The sequence below is a fragment of the Lissotriton vulgaris genome, chromosome 6, assembly GCF_964263255.1.
Source record: "Lissotriton vulgaris chromosome 6, aLisVul1.2, whole genome shotgun sequence".
NCBI classification, from domain to species: domain Eukaryota; kingdom Metazoa; phylum Chordata; class Amphibia; order Caudata; family Salamandridae; genus Lissotriton; species Lissotriton vulgaris.
Window position 1 is genome coordinate 1,346,506,705 of NC_141694.1, and position 20,110 is coordinate 1,346,526,814.

A 20,110-nucleotide genomic window follows, 5' to 3' on the forward strand; every position below is an offset into this window, starting at 1 on the left:
CAAAGGATGCTGGGCAACGAAGTTTAGAGATCCCTCTGGCCCCCGGTGAGAATACTGGCGTCCCATGCTGTGGGAGTGTCCTGCTCCTTTTCTGTGCCTCCTTTCTGCACTTCACATGCTCACTTCTGCACTTCTCTTGCATCTTTATGCTCCTCTGTTGCCTCTTTCTGTACCTCTCTTGCCTCTTTCTGTACTTCTTTAGCCTCTTTCTGTACCTCTCTTGCCTCTACCTGCACCCCTGTTCCCTCTTGCTGCATATTTCCTGCCTGTTTCTGCACCTCCCTTGCCCCTTTCTATACCTCTGCTGCCTCTTTCTGCAATTCTCTTGATAATTCTGCACCTGTTGCTTCTTTCAGCAATTCTATTGCCTCTTTCCGCACTTTTCTTCCTTCTTTCTCCGCCCCTTCTGCCTCTTTCTGTATCTCTCTTGACTCTTTGTGCACCCCTCCTACTCCTTTCTGCACCCCTTATGGCTATTGTTGCACCTCAGTGGATCTTTCTGCAGTCCTCTTGCTTCTTTCTGCACATCACCTGTCTCTTTCTACACTCCCCTTGCTTCAATCAACACCTCGGTTGGTTCTTTCAGCAATTCAGCAACTACCTTGCCTCTTTCTGCATTTCTCTTCCTTTTTTGGGGGGATTAAAACTACCTCTAAGTCAGAGGTGCAGAAAGAGCCAAGAGAAGTGCAGAAAAAAGCAATAGAGGTGCTAAAAGATGCAAGAGAGGTGCAGAAACTGGAAAGAAAGGTACAGAAAGAGGGAACAGGGGTGCAGAAAGAGGCCAGAGGGATAAAGAAATTTGCAAAAGAGGTACAGAAAGAAGCAAGGGTTGTGCATAAATAAGCAGGAGAAGTGCAAAAATAAGCAAAAGAGGAGGAGAAATAGGGAAGAGGGTACAGAAAGAGGCAAGAGGGATACAGAAATTTGCAAAAGAGGTACAGAAACAAGCAAGATAATTAAAGAGAGAGGCAACATAATTGCTGAAAGAAGCAACAGAGGTGTAGAAAGAAGAAAGAGAAGTACAGAAAGAGGCAAGTGAGGTGCAGAAAGAAGCAAGAGCAGTGCAGAAAGAACCAACAGAGGTACACAAAGAGGCAAGAATGATGCAGAAAAGGTAGGACAGGTGCAGAAAGAGGCAAGAGGGATGCAAAAAGAAGGACGAGGAGTGCAGAAAGAGGAAATAGAATTTCTGAAAGAAGCAACAAAGGTATAGAAAAAAACAAGAGAAGTGCAGAAAAAGACAAGTGAGGTGTAGAAAGTAGCAAGAGCAGAGCTGAAAGAACCAAAAAGAACCAACGGAGGTGCAAAAAGGGGCAAGAGGGGTGCAGAAAAAGGTAGAAGGATGCAGAAAGAGGCAAGAGAGGTACAGAAAGAGGCCAGAGGGGTGCAGAAAGAGGCAAGAAAATTGCTGAAAGAAGCAACAGAGGTGTAGAAAGAAGCAATCATTTGAGATGTCATCAGTGATGTCATCAGTGATGTCACTGACCATGTCATGAATGAGGTAATATGTGACGGTATCCGCAGTGCATTGCGGGGGCGCGAGTTATAGTTAGCTCAAATAAGTATAACGGCCAAATTTCTCTGGTTTTGTACAAGTGAAATATCCAACTACCTAGGTATAGTTAGTTGGACATTTCACTTGTACAAAACCAGAGACAGTTTACCGTTATACTTAGTTAAGCTAACTATAACTCATGCCGCCGCAATGCACTGCGGATGACGTCACATATATTTCAGTGAATTTCTAAGGTTTTTTTAAATGCTCATTTCTAACTGTAACATCCTTGAAACCTATGTTTTTCAGTTAAATTCAAAGGTTTTTTAAATGCTAATTTCTAACTATATTTGCCACTGAAACCTATGTTTTTTTCAGTAAACTTTGAAGGTTTTTAATAAATGCTAATTTTGAACTATTCCTACTGAGGTAGCACATGTGCATAAAGAGGAAGAAAAGCGCAGAAAGAAGCAAGAGAAATGCATAAAGAGAAACAGAAGTCTAAAAAGAGACACAGAAAGGTGCAGAAAGAAGCAAGAGACATGCAGAAAGAACAAACCGAGGTGCAGAAAGAGGCCTTGTTGCAAAGTCATCCTGTGCCCCCAACATTTTGCTGACTGGTACTGGTGTAACTGACTCTGACTAACCAGGCCTGTAGCCAGTGCTATCCTGAAAGACACTTAGGATACAGTGAAAACACCTACATACACTAAGGTACACTATGGGCTGGGGTACCCATGCGATTGGCATGACCTCCCCTGTAAGGCCCTAGTACATGATAGGGCAGGAGGATTAAAACTACCTCTAGGTCAGAGGTGCAGAAAGAGGCAAGAAAAGTACAGAAAGAAGCAACAGAGGTTCTGAAAGAGAAATAGAGGTGCAGAAACAAGCAAGAAAAGTGCATAAAGAGGGAACAAGGGTGCAGAAAGAGGCAAGAGGAATACATAAATTTGCAAAAGAGGTGCGGAAACAAGCAAGGCAAGTACAGAAAGAGGCAAGAGAATTGATGAAAAAAGCAACAGAGGTGTAGAAAGAATCAAGAGAAGCGCAGAAAGAGACAAGTGAGGTGCAGAAAGAAACAAGAACAGTGCAGAATGAACCAACAGAGATGCCAAAAGAGGCAAGAGTGGATCAGAATAAGGTAGGAGAGGGGCACAAAGAGGCATGAGAGGTAGAGAAAGATGCAGGAGGGCTGCAAAAACAAGGAATAGAAGTGCAGAAAGAAGCAAGAGAGGTGCCGAAAGATGCAGGAGAAGTGCATAAAGAGGTAAGGCAGGTGCACAAAGAGCAAACAGGGGTGCACAAAGACGCAAGGGGATGCAGAAAGAAGCATGTGAGGTACAGAAAGAAGCAAGAGAAGTGCAGAAAGAGGCAAGTGAGGTGTAAAAAGAGGCAAGTGAGGTGCAGAAGGAGGCAAGAGAGTTTCAGAGAGAGGCAAGTGAGGTGCAGAAAGAGGCAATAGAGTTGCAGAAAAAGGCAAGATGGGTGCCGAAATGTACAAGAGAGTAGCAGATAGAAGCAAAAGTAGTGCAGAAAGAACCAACAGAGGTGCTGAAAGAGGCATGAAGGGAGCAGAAAGAAACAAAAGAAGTACACAGAGGTAGAAGAGGTGCACAAAGAGGCAAGAGAGGTACAGAAAGAGCCAGGAGGGGTGCACAAAAAGCAAGAGCAGTGCAGAAAGAAGCAACAGAGGTGCTGAAAGAGGCTCAAAGGGTGCAGAAAGAGGCAAGAAAAGTGCAGACAGAAGCAAAAGATGTGCAGAAAGAGCGAAGTAAGGTGCATAAAGAGGCAAATGGGATGCAGAAAGAGGGAAGAGAAGTACAGAAAGAGGCAATAGAAGTGCAGAAAGAGGAAAGAGACGTGCAGAAAGAAGGAAGAGAAGCACAAAAAGAGGGAAAAGAAGTGCAGAAAGAGGGAATAGAAGTGCAGAAAGAGGCCAAAGAACTGTAAAAAGAGGCATGTGAGGTACAGAAAGAGGAAAGAGTGGTACAGAAAGAGACAAGTAAGGTGCAGAAAGAGGCATGAGAAATGCAGAAAGGGGCATGAGATGTGTAGAAAGAGGGCACTGAGGTGCAGAAAGAGGCACCAGTGGTACAGAAACAGGCAAATGGGGTGCAGAAAGAGGCAATAGAAGAGCAGAAGGAGGGAAGGATGTGCAATAACAGGGAAAGAGAAGTGCAGAAAAAGGCAAGAGAAGTGTAGAAAGAAGCAAGAAAAGTGCAGAAACAAGCCAAATATGTGCAGAAAGAAGCAAGAGAAATGCCGAAAGAGGGAAAAGAGGTACGGAAAGAGCCAAGTGTTGTGCAGAAAGAGAGAGAGAGGTACAAAAGAGGCACGTGAGATGCAGAAATAGGCAAGAGAAGTGCAGAAAGAGGTACGTGAGGTGCAGAAAGAGGCATGGGAGGTACAGACAGAGGGAAGTGAGGTGCAGACAGAGGGAAGAGAAGCGCAGAAAGAGGCAAGAGAAGTGCAGAAAGAAGCAAGAGTGATTTGCACACCATTAGTACCAATTTAACACCCACATTTAGCAAAAGTTAACAGTTGACCATTCCAGATTTGCAAAGGATCTTCCACCACGCTGTAACACTTTTCGCTGCATTTTTGTTAATGTTTGAGCTCTTTCAGCTAGAAACAACATTTTTTGTTCAAGTCTGCAGATTATACAGCAGATGATCAATTATGTGGTAAATGCAAAAAATGGATAATTATGCAGTTTGTGATCTGGAATCGTTAGCAATGGTGCTCCAAACCCTTATTTCTAGACTCCATTGGAGCCACGGCACCCATTCTGGCATAACCAACTTTCGCAACCCACGTGGCTAACTTGCCGCTGTGAGATTTTTTATCTTATCCCCCTGCTCTCATGGTTACCGGTGCACATTTTCTATAGGTCTTGACCACACTCTATTTATGCTGATTCCTTCAATGTACCCTTCTGCCCCTGTATGGGCAACCAAAATACCTGTAACATTTCAAATCCCTCTGCCCTCACATTCTTGGGCAGTCCGGTGGGGAATAGGGGTCTTTAGCATTAGGTTCTGCTACATTACATAGCCTTCTACCTTGCAAGCACCCTCATCTGACAGCAGTCTATCTGCTGTGTCACCCGTTCAATGTCCGCACCCTGGCGCAAGACGTTCCATTCTATAATTCTGTTAAAGGATCACCTTCAGTGGGGCTGAAGTGAACGGTTGAATGTTGTGCATATGACAGTAAGCACCTTGGTATGCTTTGGCTGGGATAGAATTGTTGCTTCTGTCACACTCTGAATTGAGACATGTGCAGCTCTCTTGCATTCTTCACTGCAGAGTGTGCTTGAGGCGATCCCCTATAAACACTGCATGCTAACCAGCTGTGACCCATGATGCTTAGAGCACTAGATCTGGTACACTTGGTTACCCCAGAATCGAATGCCCTCCATCAAAATCCATGTGTATGGTTAGCTCATCCCTGATTTCATTCCTAGTAGTCTATGTGTTATGCCATATTTCTTTTATGCCTTGCTTGCAATAACTGTTAACCCGCTCACACAAGTGACCCACTGGTAGCAAGCTCAGTGTATTCTGTCAGTAGTATTGTAACACTCCTAACAACTGCAGTGAGGGCAAGCCACTCTCACTGCTACTGGTGTCTAACTAATCGTCCATAAAGGCCTTAGCAATACTGCACTGCCAGCAGGCTACGCCTACTGTACAGTTGTAATTTAGTAATTTGTGGCTCTGACAACCGCAGGGGCCTGATACCGGGCTGAGTGTATGCGGCCCAGGATGAACTTAAACAATTGGCATGGTGCAGATGGGTTGCGAATATTGCCTGGCAAGAAGTGCAAAACATTTGACAAACCCCTCCTGACCAGATTTGCCAAAGCAGGTAGCAGTAATTTATATCCAGCCCACCTTACTTTCCTCTAATGTGCTTTTACCTTAGAGAGTGTGGCTTGTTTTGTTACTATTTCATTTTAACTTGCTTGATGCATTGTAGAGAGATGCCCGTAAACCCTACAGTATTGTGGTTGCCAAGCATATCACTTGCATTTGTGCGTATCTTCACCCGAAGGGTATCGAAGCGCTGAATAACAAGTTTATCGATACCCAACTTAATGGTACTCTTTTTAACAACCTCAAAATTATGAAAAGCTGAAAGTGCCTACCGGGATTAGAACTTTTGACCATTAGGGCAAACCCAGTTACCCAGCTACTGAATAATAGTTAACTGTACTGGCAGGATGAAAAGGAAGTAGCAGTGGGTATTGCCTGCAAATTGCTGTTGGTCTGTGCCATGTGAGGCTAATTTCAGGGACACTTGGAGTGCTTTACTCTTTTGACATTCCTACCCACTCCTGTCTAGGTCTCCAGACAGTGCACACTATGCATGATGTAGGAGAGACACACTTATGCTGTGGAAGGTGCAGATGTGAAATTCACATTACCTGGGCAAGCATGAGAATTGCGACTGTATTATAATACCTTCCAGAAGCAACACATTTAAAATCCGTTTGCGCTGTTATGCTAGGGGAAATTGTCACATTACCGGACCTTAGCTAAAACATATCAGAGCAATAACCCAAAGTCCCAAAGGCTATTTAGTACCACCAGGACAAAGAAGGAGTGGTCCGAATTTGGAGCTTCAGCTCGTACATGCACGCAGTGGCTTGATCTGTCAGCCTCGCAAACATTCACTTGCATATAAATGATGCCTGATAGCACGATGCACCACTTAGCTTGCAAAGAAAAAACAACGGCTCAACTTGGTATGGTTCTTGAGCTCATGTTGAGCAGAAGGAAAGATAATCATTAAACCTGCTTGCGAATAGCTGGCAGAGTAGACAATAATGATGAGTGAAACTATGTAACAGAACCTGTGGCCATTGTACTGTGCCCCTGCATTGTACGAACCATACTGAACTATCAATCCATTAAATGACTTCTCTATTCCATAGGGCTGGTGAAAAAGAATTCACACGCCGTCTCAACAGTCCGAGGCCCCAGAATTAATCAGCTTCCAGAACTATCATCATGCCTACAGATGCCAGTGCCACATGTGCAAGCCACCTGCGAGTCAGAGACCAGGCTGTGCCTTGCCAAACATTAAGAATGATTGACCCATACTTGGTGAGCCTTGGCAGGAGCATCCCTGAACGTTACATCACACAAGCAACATAGAGATTTGGGGCCAGATGTAGATAATCCTAATTTACCGATTCTAAAATACCAAATTTTAGAATCGGTAAATGCTATGTAGGAAAAAATTCGGTAAGTATTACTGAATCGGTACAATTTGGTATTTACCGAATCGGTATTTACCGATTCGGTAATTTCCATTCATTCCTATTGGCCTCCAGTTGCACCCCTGAATCGTGCATGTGTGCACATGTGGCACACATACATGCCCTAAGGGCATGTGTGTCTGCCACATGGCACTTTTGGAAATGCACAAAAATGCTTTTCCAAAGGTTTTTGATATTTACCACCTACTTTTAGTTGGTGGTAAATACCGAATCCTTAACTATGCAATTCACTCATTTGAGTGCTCCCTACATTGCAGATTCGGTAATTTACCGATCCGGTATTTTAAGGAATCCGTAATTTACCGATTCCTTAAAATATCGATTAGATAAATTACCGAATCTGTAAATTGGCCACCTACATCTCAAAAGCCTAATACCGGTCAGTAATGGCCGAAATTCGGTAATTTTGGCCGTTACCGACTGGTATTAGGCTACCTACATCTGGCCCTAAGTGATTTGCCCACACGCTGGGCCAGGCAACCCAACGTAGAACCGTTCAGCCACAAGCAACAGAGCGGGCCCATCAGCCCCTGCCACCTGAGGCAGAAAACTATTCAAATGTTTGAACCTTGTGCAACGCCCAGTGTAGACCTTTCATGGAACAAGACTTGTTTATGATAATGTATACAATCTGAATATACCTTGCTTAAACCTGTTAGTTTGTCGTAAGAGCAGCTGAAATTTAATAATTTTCCAATTTTTTAATTAGCGGCCTGTGTTTGCACCCCCCATTAGCTTACCCCTGTTTTCTCTGCCACACCTGATGAACAGACCTCCCGCATGCATTTTCCAGAGGGGTGGGAGGTACGGGCGAGCCGTATCAGATGCCATGTTTGTTACCAGCAGCAGAACTCCCTCCCCACACCCGGCTGAGACCCCACAAGCGACCACTGTTTGCAGACCGATCACCTGAGTTTATTTTGCACGTCAGCCGCACAATTGTAGGGGGAGCGCCCAATGGACCCATACAAATTGTCTTTTATTTGTGTGGAATCTCTTCCGAAAGAGTTAGGTACAAGATATGCGCCTGGCTAATTGGCCTAGACTAACATTACAATTAATAACGAGGACACCCTAAAATTGAATTTTGACACTAATAATGTGGGGAAAACATGAAAAGAGCTGGCTACAGAGCGAACCCTACTGGAAGGCCAGGATAATTGTATCTCTAAATACAGCACCACTCACCACACTCACTGATCAAAGGCCCCTCCAACAAATAAAAGGAGAAATCTGCGGCCAAAGGCTCAAGTGGCTGTGGAAAATTAATTTGTATTGATAAACATTGTCTGCACCATCTTGCCTTTTTCCCAATGCCACACTTTTGTCATACACAGCAGCCATTTTAGATGCCTTGGTCAGACCCACTCTCTGCACGCCGCTGATCCTCAGCACGGCTCCCCACCCTCGCAAGCATCTCCCCCACGCACTGGTTGCCCCCGCTCTCTCCCTCTCTCATGCATGGGCCATAAAAAACCCCTACATCTGCGCTGCTCTTCCCTGGGAATCACACCCCTTGCCTGTTCGACACCTCCCTTTCTTCCTATTCACTGTCTCACCCTCTGACACCCCTCTTCTTCTATGTCCTATTGTCCAGGCCGGTCCCAGGCTATCACCTAGCCCTGAGGATGCAGTTTATGGCCCCAACTGTAAAGAATCGCCCCTCTTCAAAGGAGTTACAGTAGATCAAGGCTCCCACCCCATGAGATCCGTCACACCACTCGAATTCCGGGAATCGGCGGAATGCCCTGCTGTTTCTGTCGTCTGATGAAGATCCTGTATTATGATTGGGGAGGGGATTCTCACTGTAAGGGTGTGTGGGAACGGGTCCGAAGCGGAAGATTCCGGGGATGTCTTTCATACTTCAAAGTATCTTCATTGTAATAAAGAATGTCTTCCTGCCATAAATGCGTGTATAAGAGGCCAGGCCTCAGAGATGCAGTTAGAGCACCTCGAGAAGATTCCCTGTTGGTCTGATCTGATGTGTTCTCCTCCGGAGAGAATAAACCTTTGTTTCCTGCCTTCTGGTCTCCAGCGCCTGCCTCTTCATTGATTCATATTTCTGTGGGATTAGAGGCGACATCGCCGGGCAATACTTGAGGTTATTTTGTTCGTCGATTGCCCTCCTGCTTTACAATTGGCGTCCCAAGCGTGGAGCCCATCAGCGACACGTGGATCCAGTGGGAGAGGTCCTGACGACAGAGTGAACGACTGCAACGATCGGGAGAGCTCCTGTCCGATAGACCCTCGTCTGACAGCCGATCATCCAAACTTCACTGATTCCGAACTGACCTCTCTCAAGTGATCTACGGTCCTGACTGGGAACCATCAGGAGTGCTGCGGCAATATCGGAGATTGGAGGACGATCGGGCGCTGGACGCGGAAGACAAGAAACAGCCCATGCGGTCCGGGTAAGGTCGTGTAAAAACGACAAATTGCGAAATGATGATGGTTCTTTGAGACATTCGCTGCTTACAAACGAGGAAGAGTACAAATACTCTATCTCCCTTTGTGGACAGTGAAGGGTGGGTAACGCAGACTTTTGTCCCCCTTTGTAATCTGTCGTGCCTATCTTTTCTCCCCACTGTTTGTTTGATTGATTGATTGTCAGGGTAGCTCCCTTTTCTTTGATTGTCAGAATAGCTCCTTTTTGAGGCATTCCGTCTGCAAACGGTGAGGGATAGAAATAGTCTCTCTCCCTTTGCAGATAGTGAAGGATAGGTAACGCGCGGACCTTTGGCCCCCTTTGTAATCTGCCGTGCCTATCTTCTCCCCACTGATTTTTATTTGGATCTAGTTCTCTTGAAGCATTCACTGTCTGCAAACAATGTAGAATAGCAATATTCTGTCTAGTCTTTGCAGGTAGAGAAGGATAGGTAGTGCGGACCTTTGTCCCCCTTTGTAATCTGTCATGCCTATCTTCTCCCCACTGAGTGGTAGCTGGTTCAGCCCGGACCGCTTGTTAGAGGTGGATCATCCACTCCCACTGGAAGGCACCCCTAACAAGGACATGTTCACGAAACATGGATTAGTCGCTATAGCATATAGCAAATTATGGCACAGGTATACGAAGAAGGAACCCTAGAGTCAGTGGCCACTGATAGGATCCTTTGAAGAAAGCAAACTAGATGCACTAGATGAAGTTCTAAAAACTCGTAGAACGACACCGACCATGCTAGACAGCGTTGGCCTGTGGCGCAAAGAAGCAGTACAGCGGAAAAAGAAAGAGGAAGCTAGGATAGACAAGGAGCTACGTAAAGCAGCCCGCCTAGCCGCAAAGAAACTAGAGGAAGAAATAAAGGAGAGAGAGGAAGCTAAGCGGAAACGAGAAACCGAAACATCGAGTCAGTGTCCTGTTAGAACACCCTCTGCGCTCTACCCTGAATTACCCTCGAAACAGCGAGCCAACGATGATCTCTTATTAGGTCCTCCTATCATCTACATGCCCCCTCCAAATGCCCCTTCCCAACCTTCAGCGCAACACTCGCTGCCCCCAAGCACAGGTGAGAGTAGCACCAGGGCCTGGGCCCCCATGACCTCTGCGCCGGCCGAACCCCTTGTACCAGATACAAAACAAGCAGCAATGTTAGATGACCATGAGGCCCGAAAGACAGATCTCACGAGAACGAACAGGTTGAGCAAAGATGAGCGGGCAGGGATTGACAAGGTAATCAGGACACTAGCAGAACGAAAGGAGAGTGAGGAACACATCATGGATATATTCAACTCATATACGGGAAGCCACAGACGACACTTTGTCGTACGATTATGTTTTTATGTCCTAAATGCTTATGAGGACCTGTATCGAGACAAAGGTCCCGAGAGCCTAACGACTCTGTATAGAAAGGTCGATATCGGGGAAGAGGGCGAGTGTGACGTGACGGACCTCCTTGCGCGTGCGCTTGAGGTTTTCCGCCACCTCACTGAATCAGAGTTGGAAGCTAAACCTACGACACCTGTAGCGACCGAACCACGAATAGAACAACCTAGCACCATGATGCCGATAAGAGAGGCTGCCCTCTACTGGGTCCCCCCACGAGGTCAGGGAACACACGATGATGTTAACCACGCGGATGCTAGAGGGAGGGTAGTGTACAACTGGGTCTACCAACCATGGGATCGGCAGGATATTCTGACGTTCTGAAAATCTCTGCCTGATTTACGGAAAAACCCCACTGCCTTCTACAGCCTTAGGTTCCACTATCATGACCCTAGCGGACATCGATTTGTTCTTCGGGTTATGTCTGCCAGCTGATGTGTGGAAGCAGATCCGCAAGGTCGACCACCTTGAGCTGTTCGGACATACCTGGAGACAACTCGATGAGATCGATAAGCAACGAGGAGCCGGACAGAAACCCGTAACGGCTATTCTTGAACTCCCGGACAAGATCGTCCAAAAACTCAAGACCTTGATTCCCGAGAAGAAAATAGACTGGTCAATAGTGACGGCCTGTAGACAGAAACCACAAGAAGACGCTTCGGAATACTTTTCTAGGTTCGAAACAGTGTTCTCCGACTACAGCGGCCAAGATATGACCACTGCAACCGGACACCACTTGTTCGTCCAGAACTTTGTGAAGGGTCTGGTGCAAGAGGTTTCTCAAAAGCTGCAGGCGAGTGAAAGCAGCTGGGCAGCCTCTAAACCCGCGGCTATCCTCCAGATGGCCCAACACTATGAGCATCAGAAAAATGAGAACGACAGGGCATCCGAACGTAAAAAGAAGGAGTTGAAAGAGAGGGTCATGATAGCTCAACTGCAAGGGGTGACGATAGGTAGGGAACCTTCCAAAGGAAACTACCAGTCGACAGCCCCTAAAAATACACCCTCCAGAGAACGAACGTCCGTACCCTATGCAGGCCAAAGGGACTTAGATGAAAACCAATGCGCGTTTTGTAAGGGATACGGCCACTGGAAGTCGCAGTGCCCGGTCCTTCATGAAACAAACAAGAACCGAGAGGGTAGGGACGAGTCAAACGGACAAAGGAACAGGAACCAGGGACGGGGACACACCAATGACGTTAGCTATGACAGATCAAGCCGACCTAACACCTTTGACCGCCCACGACAGAATCAGTATCAGCAGTCCAATTGCGAGAACGCCCACGACTTCGCATAGGACAGCCAGGGACAAGGGAGGGATCCAGTCGAGCTTTGTGTTGACCAGCAAGGTCCTTATGTCACTGCTAAGGTCCTGGGTACGAAGTCCCCATTTTTGGTGGACACCGGGGCAACACGTAGTGCGTTATCCAAACGACTGATTCCAAGGGCACCCTTGTCTGGCTCACATGTGACATCAATAGGCTTTGATGGAACGCCCTCTACTAATCCCTTATCTGCACCAATTCCCTTTGACTTAGAGAACAACATCACGGACACGACCTTCCTGCTATCTTCCAACACCCCCGACGCCATTATGGGTCTTGACCTCCTGAAACATTTTCGAGCCACCATTCGATGTTCCCCAGACGGAGTACGAGTCATACTATACGATAACCAGAATCTGTTCAGGCCTTGTCCCACCCGACGCATGTTTTCCATCACTAACGCTGACCTGTCCCTACTAGATACTTTACCATCGTACTTTTGGGCCAAGACCGACTCAGATGTAGGACGCATGATGATAGACCCTGTACACATCACAGTACGACCTGACGCTACGCTCCCAAAACTCCCACAATATCGGATATCGTCCGAGGGCAAGAAGGCACTGGTAGAAATCATCCAATCCTTAGTCGATGCAGGAGTGGTAGAGGAAGTAGTCAGCAACGTCTGCAATAGCCCTATCCTACCCATTGTTAAGAAACAAGGTGAGGGAGATGAGAAGGCTTATCGCTTCATCATTGACCTCCGAGAGGTGAACAAAGTAGTTGTACCTCAGTACCCAGTAGTCTCCGACATCACCACTATCTTGACCCTGATCCCCTCCACCGCCACTGTCTTCACCGTCATAGATCTCAAAAATGCTTTCTTTTCCATCCCCATCCATCCAGACAGCCGATACCTCTTCGGCTTCACCCTAAAGGCCCGTTCGTATAGATTCTGTAGAGCACCCCAGGGCTACACTGAGAGCCCCAGCATCTACAGCCAGGCTCTCAAGAGGCAGCTGGACGCAGTCCAGCTCCCGGACGGAGTGGTGTTAATCCAGTATGTCGACGACATTCTCCTGGCTGCCGATACTACTCCACTTGCCATCACAGCCACCATCCAACTCCTGCACTTCCTCGCGGAGAACGGTCACAAGGTCTCCAAGAAGAAGCTGCAGTTCTGCCAACCCCAGGTGACATACTTAGGCCACCTCCTGTCCAAAGACGGGAGGAAGCTCACACCCGATCGGATCCGGGCCATCGTAGAGACCCCTGTTCCCAAAACTCAGAAACAAGTCCGCTCCTTAGTAGGCATCACGTCCTTCTGTCGACAGTGGTTGCCGAACTTTAGTCTCATAATCAAACCTCTGCTCTCTTTGTTAGCGAAAGATGTCCCCTTCCCACTCCCTTGGACCCCTGAATGCCAATCCTCCTTCCAAGAACTACGAGATGCCCTTTGCTCGGCCCCTGTCCTAGGAACCCCCGACTATACCAAGCCCTTCTCTCTCTTCACCCACGAAAGGGAGGGGTGCGCTTTGTCTGTCCTGACACAACCCATAGGTTCCAAACAACGCCCTTGTGCCTATTTTTCTGCCACTCTTGACCCCGTAGCCAGGGCTCTGCCCGCCTGCCTCCGAGCGGTAGGTGCCGCTGCCATCTCTATCCGACAAAGTGAGGGGATCGTACTTTCGAATTCCCTCACTGTGCTGGTCCCCCATGCTGTCGACACCCTCCTGAACCAGACCAAGACCCAGCACCTGACTAGCGCACAACTGACTGGTTACGAATTGACTCTGCTTGCACCCCACATCACACTGAAACGATGTACCACTTTGAACCCTGCCACTCTGTTGCCTCTCCCCGATGACGACCCCAATGTGTCCCCTATGCATGACTGTGTGACCCTCACGGACGAACAAACTAGAAGTAGAGCTGACCTCTGTGACACTGCTATCCCAGACCCTGATGGAGAGCTATGGGTAGATGGCTCGTGCATTAAGCTCCCCGACGGCACGACCTCGGCTGCCTATGCAGTCACCACAGCCCGGACGGTAGTTGAGACGGCCCACATCACCCAACGGTCCGCACAAGCAGCAGAACTGATTGCCCTCACACGAGCATGCATCCTAGCAGCAGGCACAGTTACAAACATTTACACTGACAGCCAGTATGCCTTCGGGGTGGTTCATCATTTTGGACTCTTATGGAAAGAAAGGGGATTCCTGACTTCACATGGCACACCCATCCTTCACGGAGATCTAGTCTCTGCCCTAACCGAAGCAGTCCTCCTCCCCAGGCGGTTAGCGGTGATTAAATGCCAGGCGCACAAGAAAGTAACAGATCTCATTGGACAAGGGAACGCACTAGCTGACATCACAGCTCGGACCACAGCCGAGAATAGGACGACCACACGCATGTACGTGACTAGGTCACAGACGGAGAAATGGAAGGACGCTAGAGAACACATTAGGGACATACAGATGGCCTGCTCCCCCCAAGAACTGACTGAATGGGCACGGGTGGGACTGAAAGATGATGAAGGCTGCTGGCTGACAAAGGACACGAACAAATGGCTGCTACCCAATTCCTACTTGATCCCCATACTGACTATGGCACACTCCCCAGCACACATAGGATCTGCCCCCATGATTGAACTCATCTCCCGAGTCTGGCACAACGACAAGATTCCCGACTCTGCTAGACGCCTAGTTCAGCAATGCTTAATCTGCTTGCAACACAACCCAGGGAAAGGAACTGTTGTCCCACGGGGTGGGTTCGGGGTCCCCGACCATCCCTTTGAAGTCCTGCAGATGGACTACATTCAGCTAGAACGTTGCCTGGGTTTGAAGTACGTCCTTGTTGTCGTGTGCGCCTTCAGCAAATGGGTGGAGGCCTACCCCACACGCGACAACACTGCCATGACTACTGCCAAAATCCTGTTAAAATAGTTTTTTCCCCGATATGGCCTTTGTCGGATTTTATGGAGTGACAACGGCCCCCACTTCATAGCTGAAGTTATCCAACTTATCCTAAAAGGGTTGGGTGTAAAACAGAAATTTCACGCAGTCTTCCACCCCCAATCTGCAGGCCTGGTCGAGCGAGACAACGCCACAATCAAGCTAAAAATCTCTAAGATTGTTGCCTCCACCGGACTGAAGTGGCCTGATGCCCTCTCATTGGCATTGCTATCAATGCGCTCCACCCCCACTAAGCACCACTTGACCCCCTACGAAGTAGTATTCGGGCGACCAATGAACATTTGGGCCGCGCCTAGGCCAACTTCGATTCATGACGTCCCAGACGTCCTTATGTCTGACTATCTGTACACCCTCACTAAAACCTTAACTGTCATTCATCAGCAGGTGCTGCAAGCCATCCCAGACGCTTCCAGTGGCCCAGGACACGACATTCGCCCAGGGGATCACGTCTTGATCCGCAACTTCCAGCGTGCCAGAAGCTTGGAACCTCGGTGGACGGGCCCCTGGCAAGTCCTAATCACTACACGGACGGCTCTTCGAGTGGAAGGCAAGCGTCACTGGGTGCATGTGCACCATTGTAAACGCGTCCCATCAACCCTGACGACGGAAGAAGACATCGCGAATCAAGAAGAGCTCCTGACAAAAGACAAACCATCATTGAGCTGTTATACCGACACAGAAGCACTCGAACTGGCAAAGTTTCCCGATCTCACCGTACCGTCCAGAGAAGGGTACAACCTACGTAAAAAGGGAGGAGCTTCGGCAAAGCAGACCACTGACTAGGTGAAATCTCAGAGCAGTAGCCTAACACACTCAAGGTTGCCCGAAGAGAAGTCAGAGGAAGTCGGTGGTTCTGCCCGCTACCGAGCACTCTGAAGATGACGGAAGCAACCGGATATCCAAAGATGACCTACCAAAACCCAAAAACCGACAAGCTGCACAGCTCAAAGACTATAGCCATTTTCATTACCCTTCTCTTTTGCCTCCTCCTCATGACAACCTTCTGGATCGTCGAAGAAAGCACACCCGCTCACAAGACGTTGCTCCCCACTGAACTGCCGGCAACTACCAAGGAACACTTCCTGATTGCCCTTTCACCACAGCTCCGAGAAAGGCGCAGGGAGTTCTGGAATAACTCCTTTGTACAGCTGCTGCACCAACACAACCTTGCTGCTAATGCCACTAACTGCTGGATCTGCGGGCTGCTGCCTCATGCAACCGGACACTCCATCCCATTTATTCCTTCACCTTTCTCCATCCACGGCTCCTGTCTTGCCTGGCTGATCCTTCTGCAAGAAAGCTTTAAAGACAATGCCACTTCAGAAAGAACTGTTACGCATTTCTACCACGGGGTATGGCTGAATAACACTGGGCGAACCGCTACTCCTTTTTGCCCTCTGACCTCTGGTGCCTCCATTCACATGGACATCCCTGCCAAAGAGCGAGTGGAAATGCAGGTGTTCCATAACCCAGCCAGACCCACTTTCTCCTACCTCCGAAAACGAACAGCCGCCACTCTGACTGTGGCCCTGTCTGTCGTCAACCTCTCGGGCCTTGTATGCATCGAAGGCCTGGGAACACAACTGGTGGGCCACAGCGCCTGCGCCATCACCAGAACACTGGATTCATCTGACCCTCCCTCCTTTGTTACTTCTCCAAATATGTACTTTGATTGCGGCACCAAAGCGTACACCTGACTCCCCAAAGGTTGGGGGGGCACATGCTACATTGCCTTCATTCTTCCACCTACGTTTGTGGCCCCGGCAAGCCACCACCGGCAAAAGTGTGCAAGGGACATCGACCAGGCCGACTCTACAGGAGCACAGTTCTTGGACGCCGCGAAGGGACTTGTGCCATTCTGGGGTTCGATGGCGAACAGCCGAGCCATCCGACATTTGACCCAAGCAGTTGAAACCACTATGAACATCACAGCCGGCATCTTGACCAATAACACCGCAGAGCTTCAGGCAGTCCGCCTGGTGGCTCTTCAGAACCGCCTCGTTCTAGACGTAGTTCTGGCAGACCGAGGAGGAGCATGCCGCATCATTGGGTCCAGCTGTTGCACCTACGTGCCAGACAATTCGCCTTCTGTTTACAAGGCCATCGAACACCTCCATAGACTGTCCTCTGAAGTACACCAAGAACAAGAAGGATGGTCGCTTGGGAGCTGGTTCTGGGACTCACTGAAAGCCTGGGGGTGGAGGTTGTTCACATTCATTCTAATCCCGATTGCGGTGCTATGCGGGTGTTGTTTGAGTATCCAATGTTTACCTCCTCTGTGTTCATTATTCTCAAATTGCGTTTGCCCAAAGACTTTGGACTTACAGACTGAACACATGAAAGCTTTGTACGATGCAGAAATACGTGGCATTATGGGGATCGACCCGAATTAACAAGTTGGCGAGAAATGGTAAAAGGGAGGACTGTGGAAAATTAATTCGTATTGATAAACATTGTCTGCGCCATCTTGCCTTTTTCCCAATGCCACACTTTTGTCATACACAGCAGCCATTTTAGATGCCTTGGTCAGACCCACTCTCTGCACGCCGCCGATCCTCAGCACGGCTCTCCACCCTCGCAAGCATCTCCCCCATGCACTGGTCGCCCCCGCTCTCTCCCTCTCTCATGCATGGGTCATAAAAAACCCCTCCATCTGCGCTGCTCTTCCCTGGGAATCACACCCCTTGCCTGTTCGACACCTCCCTTTCTTCCTATTCACTGTCGCACCCTCTGACACCCCTCTTCTTCCGTGTCCTATTGTCCAGGCCGGTCCCAGGCTATCACCTAGCCCTGAGGATGCAGTTTATGGCCCCAACTGTAAAGAATCGCCCCTCTTCAAAGGAGTTACAGTAGATCAAGGCTCCCACCCCATGAGATGCATCACACCACACGCATTCCGGGAATCGGCGGAATGCCCTGCTGTTTCTGTCGTCTGATGACGATCCTGTATTATGATTGGGGAGGGGATTCTCACTGTAAGGGTGTGTGGGAACGGGTCCGAAGCGGAAGATTCCGGGGATGTCTTTCATACTTCAAAGTACCTTCATTGTAATAAAGAATGTCTTCCTGCCATAAATGCGTGTAGAAGAGGCCAGGCCTCAGAGATGCAGTTAGAGCACCTCGAGAAGATTCCCTGTTGGTCTGATCTGATGTGTTCTCCTCCAGAGAGAATAAACCTTTGTTTCCTGCCTTCCGGTCTCCAGCGCCTGCCTCTTCATTGATTCATATTTCTGTGGGATTAGAGGCGACATCGCCGGGCAATACTTGAGGTTATTTTGTTCGTCGATTGCCCTCCTGCTTTACAGTGGCGATCAATTTAGGTAAATAGTGCTGAAATTCAGAGTTGGGCCGTTCTTCATTCAATAAACTACTTCCAAATGCCTGCAGATGAGAGGAGGCCATAATGCTTTTCAATTTAAGCGATTAGTCCGTGGGATACCCCTTAACTTTTTTTCTAATTAAAATTTGCATCCCAAACATATGCAAATCAGAGGGGCAGAGTTAAACTTCTAGTGCAAACACTATTTGCAAATGCGGGGAGTGATCTACTAATCGACTAGTGACCACCCCATCTGCTACCCCGCATACCAAGATGTTCACCACTGGCCCCCACCACTGACCAATTCATGAGTCAAGTGCCTCCACCAAACCCGCAAGCAATGTAGCCCACTGCCATGCACTGGTGTGTGCAACACCACTTCTCTCAAACGTGACGATACCATGGACCCACCGACAAGCCACGTCATCCCCCGCACAAAATGTGTTCTGAGTCAGTTCTACAGGCACTCCTGTGGGGGACACTGTATTGTTTTTAAAGAAATGTGGGGGAGGCAGTAGGGCCTCCGCTTTTGCCCTGGGGTCCAACACCAACCCTGGGCTTATATTGTACATATGCAAGGGTTTGTTGCAGACCACTGGCCCCAAAGACAACCACCTACCTGAGGCAAATGTGAACAAAGGAGTGGGGTTACCTGGCCCATCCCCAGGACATTGTAGTTTGCTATGGTTTGGCGGGAACACCTCTCCCACCAAGCCATAGCAAACAAGTGCTCTGCTTTCAGCAAGCAACAGTAAAAAATGCCCTCACTTGCTGAAAGCAGAGCAAGTGTCTGTTTCCCTGCCCGCTTTGGAATGAGCAGGGAAACAGAGATTGCTTTGGGATGCTAACATGCAACTCCCTGGGTCTCAAAGCAGTGCTGTCTCCCACAGAATGCAGGGAGGCAGCAGGGACCACTAGGCCTTGATGCTCCCCCGCGGTCCCCAATGCTTTGTGATGTCATCATTGGTGTCATCACTGATGTCACTAACCATGTCATGAGTGATGTAATATGTGCGGTCTTAAGGAATGCACCCCTGGGGCATGATTTTTCAGTGAACACATACACATCTGGTGAGATGCAAAGTATCAGCTGGAGTGTGTGGGCTGAGCAGCAAGGAGGTTGCTCCTGGTGGGGCTATCTGCTATCTGCTATGTACTTACTAGCTATTTACCAGAAACTTACCATTTTAATAACCTGTAACTAAGTCTTAATTAACCTTCTTCATATAACCTATTCTACGGCTACCTGGACTTCCTTCCCTTACAACAGGAAACCTAGCAAATGTGTACATTTTTGAAAAAGAGACACCCAGGGGAATCCAGGTTGGGGTGACTTGTGTGTCTCTCCTACCCAGAATTCTTTGCAAACTTCAAACTTTGTAAAAAAAAACATTTTCCTCACATTCCTGTGGTGAAAAGTTGTGGAATCTGTGGGGAGCAACAAACTTCCCCTCACACAGCATTCCCCCAAGTCTTCCAATAAAAATGATACCTCACTTCTGTGGGTGGGCCTAGTGCCCGCAACAGGAAACAGCCCAAAACTCAATGTGGAAACATCACATTTTTCCACTAAATACAGACCCTTTTTTTGCAATGTGCCTAGCTGTGGATTTTGGGCCCAAGCTCAGCTGGCACCAAGTAAAACCTAGCAAACCTGTATACTTTTTAATACCAGACACCCAGAGGCATCCGGGATGGGGTTACTTGAGTGGCTCTGACCAGGTTCTGCTACCCAGAATCCCTTGCAAACCTCAAACTTTGTAAAAAAAACACATTTTCCTCACATTTCTATGATGGAAAGTTCTGGAATCTGTGGGGAGCAACAAGATTTCCCATACCCAGCCTTCTCCCAGGTCTCCCGATAAAAATGGTACCTCATTGTGTGGAAAGGCCTAGTGCCCGTGACAGGAAATGGCCCAAAATATGGACACATCACATTTTTCCAC